This window comes from Gigantopelta aegis, chromosome 6, assembly GCF_016097555.1.
Source record: "Gigantopelta aegis isolate Gae_Host chromosome 6, Gae_host_genome, whole genome shotgun sequence".
In the NCBI taxonomy this organism is placed as follows: Eukaryota; Metazoa; Mollusca; class Gastropoda; order Neomphalida; family Peltospiridae; genus Gigantopelta; species Gigantopelta aegis.
The window spans coordinates 17,583,699-17,589,808 of NC_054704.1; the positions used below are offsets into that span (position 1 = coordinate 17,583,699).

General features: G+C 37.5%; 1 protein-coding gene across 1 annotated transcript in view; it reads left to right on the plus strand.

Annotated features, from left to right (window-relative positions):
• The window catches only part of LOC121375909 (orexin receptor type 2-like), a 107,883-nt gene that overhangs the window by 97,932 nt on the left and 3,841 nt on the right, over nucleotides 1–6,110 (plus strand). The window lies entirely within an intron of this gene.

Sequence of the window (6,110 nt, forward strand, 5' to 3'; positions counted from 1 at the left end):
CCATTGTGCAACCATGTTGCATTCGATATGGACACGTTAACCGATCACTAATCAGCTGTAGCATGCAATATGCGTCACACGGAAGAGGAAGTTCGGGTTCCAGATAATTCAACTATCTCCTGTTATGCAGTCATGTTGCATTCGATATGAATAAATCTACCAATCAGGAATCCGGTTTAAAAACGAAAATGACGTCACAAAGGAGGAAGTTGATATTTGAATGATGAAAGATGAAATTCTGGTAGTGGCGTCCCCTTTAAATGTTTACATTAAACGTAACCATTTAGTCATCTTCAGTGGCAAATAATCACCACTGTTGCTTCTTTTATTAGACAGTTTTACGTTCGTATCATATATGATTGGCTGAATGACATTTAAAACACGCGTTATGTGAATCAAAATTGAATGTCCAGTGCTGTGGTGCACGAATGACGTAAACAAAGTTGCCTGCAAATCATGTATACTCGTATGACAGACACTTCCGGTGTCAATTTTTTTTTTTTTTTTTTTTTTTTTTTTTTTATCCCACTGCCCCTTTCCTTTATTTCCTTTGACTTCCATCTCATTTCTTCCCGATCTGGTAGCTCCTCTTATATTTAAATTTCTTTCGCTGTCCACCTCCACATCCCGGTCCTTGTCTCTCCTACCGCGACAAATGTTTGTCTCTTATGGCTATCCGTTGTCAAATATGGTAAATGTGACAATATTTATCTTTATAAAAGTATGAGAACTTTCTCAAAACACAAATTGAAAGTGATTATCAGAAACTCATCCCAGCTGTGTAGACAGTCTGTTCACGACAAAGAATGGTTTATCCACCCCGTCCCCATCTGTACCACTTCCCCTGCGACTGACTCATATCAACAAGTACATGTGATTTGCATCAACAGCAACTGATTCCTCAACGAGGCATATCTTTAGTTAGTTGGACTCTAAGGAGTGCGATTGGTAGAACGCTCGACTGAGGTGATTGAGTCGTAGGATTGAATCTGCTCGGTGAAACCATTATGTTTCTCCCGTCCCAACCAATGCCCCAGAACTGTTATGTCATGGCCATGGTATGTGTTGTGCTGTCTTTGGGTAAGTGCATATAAAAGATCCCATTACCATTACAGATCTAGTTTAAGTTTCATAGCGACTTACTTTTTCACTGAGTTGTAGTCCTTGAAGTTAGGAGATAGGAATATGTGTTAGGCCCGGTAGATGACATGTATTGCTTTAGCAGTACTCTCGGAATGCTTGTTATGACTGAAGAAAGTATGTACGATTTGTCTTTCGAAATCAGTTTTGCACAAAAAAATTCAAATCGCAAAGAGAAGAAGAATTCTAAATCTTGCAGACAGACGGTTCGCTCAATGCCAAGACATCGACCGTATTGGACCAGTGCATTCAGGAATCGATGGTAACAGTCAAACAATTTGTTTAGGACGGACTGACTTATTATTTCGTGTCAGGACGGTTCAGTCTCATCCACTTGGCTGGGACACTGTGATAATATAGTGACCAATCACAATTCATCAAGAAGACAGACCCACGTTTCTCGGGACGAGAGATAATTATTATTACGGAACGATCGAGAAGTATTGAGGGTTCGTGTTACGAATTCTCTTCTCGACTATTAGATCTAATAAACAGAATCTTTAGGAATAGTTACATGATTGCGTTAATTGCATTGACCAGTAATCTAATATTTTAAACTGTGGTCAACATTATTAACGTGATAACTAAAACAATCTGTCTCTATTCTTAATTTCTTACAAACAGTTATATCCATCCTAAGTATGTTTTTCTAAGGTGTTCATGTACTGTTATACCTTTATTATTAGCATACTGTATATTGAATTACACGTCGCCATTGTAAGGTAAATCGAATGTACATGCCTGTAAGCAACTTGCTCTGGTAAAATAAATGAATCAATGAATGTTGACGGTGCTAATCAGAACAAGCTGATGTGAAGGGTGTTAGTATATGTCAACGTGTATGTGTCCAAGATGCGAATTGTAAACATGTTTGTCCACACCCAGTTGGGGAAGAAACCCGCTTCTGCTATATTGGTTTATTACTATCGATTATTAGTAGTGCAGGAACAGGGAGCAGTTGTCCACAGATACCACAGATACGAAAATATACTTTTGGCTAGGTACGGTCCGAAAGAGTATCAGGCTAATTAATCTGTTCCGTTGACTTGCTTGGATTATTAAATAGAATAATAGTATTCTTAGCGGCATTTCTTATTTTTTCTACTTATCTTCATTCCATATCCAAGCACATACATAACGTGTGTTGAATTTCAATGTTTGTGACTTGCTTGGTAACACGTCAGTTCTCACCGTGTCGCTAAAACTGTCACTATTAAACGTCTTTCACAAAAAGTTCATATCAAAAACCCAATTTCAGCAGTTCTCCTGTATCATGGGACGTTACATTATGTTACCTTCCAAGGCATTTGACAGTGACGTGTAAGTTTGATTCAAAGGGTTAGCGTTTAATGTGTTTCGTTACTCGTAGTCTGTATTGCGTCAATGTAAGGTATTTCTAACAAACATAAAATCACGTTTCTTTAGTTGTAAAGGTGTGTACATAAATTAAATATTTGGTCAGCCATTGAATACCCAACTTTGATAACATTATAAACTCTCTCACACAAAGACAGACAGACATACTCTCTCTCTCTCTCTCTCTCTCTCTCTCTCTCTCTCTCTCTCTCTCTCTCTCTCTCTCTCTCTCTTTCTCCACATGCACCTATGCCGAGTGCGTCTCTCTTCATCAAAGTAAAGTTCTCTCTTTTTTACAAATAAAAATGTTTCAAAATGCAGCATGGCGTAGTATACCGGTAATATGCCAGTTTCTGTGTGTCTCCTTAATGTAGCAATAACTGCGCGTGAGTTGGTTTGTCATGATCATGATGAATGGACTGTCTGCACGTATAAATCACTTTCAAAGACTCGATAAGATTAATCGGAAACATATAATCACAAAATGAACCTGTAATGTACGTGACAAAGAATGAAATCTGAGACTACATTGATTATTTTGAAAAGACAAAAACAGTTTAGTTTTGACAAATATTAATATTATAAACGCTCTAAAGATAGGAATATTATTATTATATTAATTTTGTGTTGTTACTCTCTCTCTCTCTCTCTCTCTCTCTCTCTCTCTCTCTCTCTCTCTCTCTCTCTCTCTCTCTCTCTTTGACATTTACTCTATGGGGAAAGTGATTTACATTATCTATTTTTCAGTTCAAATTTCTGAAATATGATATATTCTATTCTGCTATGTTATAAGTGACTGCTAAATCATGTTCTGTGACAGTTGTGACGTATGTGTATGCGTAATTAGACAATAAGCTAGTCTCTGAGTTTGCTGCTAAATCATGTTATGTGACAGTTGTGGCGTATGTGTACATGTAATTAAGCAATACGCTAGTCTCTGAGTTTGCCAGTTTTATGTAAATACACAGACTGTGTAGAGTTTCCAAGGTTGTGATCAGTTATGGTGACCTGCATTTATTCATTTATATTTATTATCGCGCTTCTATCCAATTAAGGTTCAAGCATGTTTCCTGGGCACACACCTCAGCTATCTGGGCTGTCTGTACAAGACAGTGGATTAGTTGTTAGTGATCTTACACCTTACCACTGAGTCGTTACAATTAACTCTGGGTGGGAGCCGGTACCGGTCTGCGAACTCAGTACTTACCACACTTATGTCCGATGGTTTAACCACGATAGCACCGAGGCCGGTCAAGGTGACCTATGCAATACACGTAAAGAGCATGTGTTTTCGGTTCCACAAATAGTTTGCTCTAAAACGATAAATAAACTTGGAGTGCGAATGCTTCTATCTGACAGATGAGAAATGCTTATTAGTATATAATCACTAAATAATGATGTTTGTGAATGCTGTTAAGTAGGGTGTCATGTAATTTGTAAGAACAACGTTTAATTTTGTCTGGTGGTTGAACGTTCCATTAAGATGGACAAATTGACATAGACATTCACTATCGACAGTGTCATGCAGTCAGTTGGTGGTCTTCTCTGTAAGATAGTGACATTTCAAAGACGTTAATGTTGCCGATTTTACTTTCGCAGTGTAACTTGAAATTACGACAGCTGTAGAGAAAGAATAGACAAAAAAAATATTTTTAAACGCCAAGAAAATCCATATTATTAACGGAAAAAAAACATGACACTATTCCTGTAAAAAAATACGATAATTGATTTACAGTGTAGTTCCTCGGCATGTTTTTAATTACTAAGAGCCTATCTAAAAAGATTAAGTAACACTCAAAAACACGTTCTGGGTTGTTGTTGTTTTTTTCCTTTCAACACTCTTAACTATGAGTCTAAGATTCAGATGTGGGTTTTTTATCATTTGCAATTACTTCATCGAATTTATGTGAAGTTTAAACTGCCGGTAGGTATATGGTTTTTAACTTGATGGTTGAACATGTGTGTCCCTTGTTATTATCAATATAGTACACTCTCAAAAACACTGCTCGGCTGTCTAGAACGACATATTATGAAGTACAGGAACTTCGGTAGGGTACCTGAGAATAAAGAATAATGGTTAACAACAAGGAAAAACAGAGCCAAACTGAAGTGGAGGTGGCCTACCTCTATGATATGACATTATTTAAAACAAAACTTACTGGCCGTGGTGTGTGCTTGGTATGTGGTAAAGCGCGTGTAAACGTAGGAGCTATTAGCGGTAACTGGTTTCCTTTCATGTTCGTTGTTACATGCCCGTTGGTGAGAACATCATTCGTTATGTTTGATAACACATGTACGTCTGTTAACAATTTCAAGACATACGACTGGCGGCTTCTCCTAGGTGATGACCACGTCACCAATGCCATACATCCAATGAAAAAACAACACGGTCGAAATCGATTATACTGTGACGTATAGTTAACCTGACAATCATTTGTCTGTGAAGGCTTAAGTTAGCTACCAGAGAATGGGCTGTAAATAACTTTTAGTCGAAAAAGATCTTAAGATTTGCTTAAAACCTGATTTTTTAGGATATGTAAGAAATAGAATAATACATTCGTGTCCATTTATCTTACAACTCGTTGTATAAAAACGTATCCAACTCGCTTTCGATCGTTAGATACATTTTAAAACAACTCGTTGTGAGATAAATGATATCTAACGGCCACTCATGTATTATTCTCTATATATCTAATGTTGAAATAATTGTATGTTAGGGTTGCACACCACCATCCATGAATTACTCCATGTAGTGCAATACAATTTCTATGTGAGAATACATTCGGTGAAAAATACAACATCGAGAGGGTCATGAGACTACTAGTTTTAAGGAGAGCTATCTTTGACAACTACCTTGCAAAAAATCAACATAGGTCGACCATGAACATTTTCAGTTTAGCCACCCTCGTGCTACAGCACCGCCCAATGCGGCAGTATACCACATGCACAGTTGTTCTTAGAGGGTACTAACTATTACTAACTTCAAACCAATGGGTTATATAAATACTACAGAGGTCAATCTACATGTAGCCAGCAAACAAAACTTTTAAAAGGCATTTCAGAATTGCGTATTATTTTTTATGATGAACTGTTTTCTAAACCGGACTACATTAAGCTGCTACAACAAATGGTGCGTTGGTGCCTTAAACACTATTAAACGTCTTTCACAAAAAGTGTATATAAAACATTCAATCTCGGCAGTTGTACGGAATCATGGGACGTTACATTATATTACCTTCCAAAGCAGTTGACAGTAATGTGTAAGTTTGATTCAAAGGGTTCGCGTTTAATGTGTTTTGTTACTTGTAGTCTGCTTTGTAAGTAGGGTATTTCCAACAAGCACAAAATGACATTTCTTTAGGTGTGTACATACATACATTAACAATAGGTCAGCCAATGGATACCCGACTTCGACAACATTATAAACTCACACACACACACACACACAGCTCTCTCTCTCTCTCTCTCTCTCTCTCTCTCTCTCTCTCTCTCTCTCTCTCTCTCTCATTCTCCGCATGCGCCTCCTTAATGTAGCAATAACTGCGAGTGAGTTGCTTTGTCACGATCATGATGAATGGACTGTCTGCACGTATAATTCACTTTCAAAGACTCGA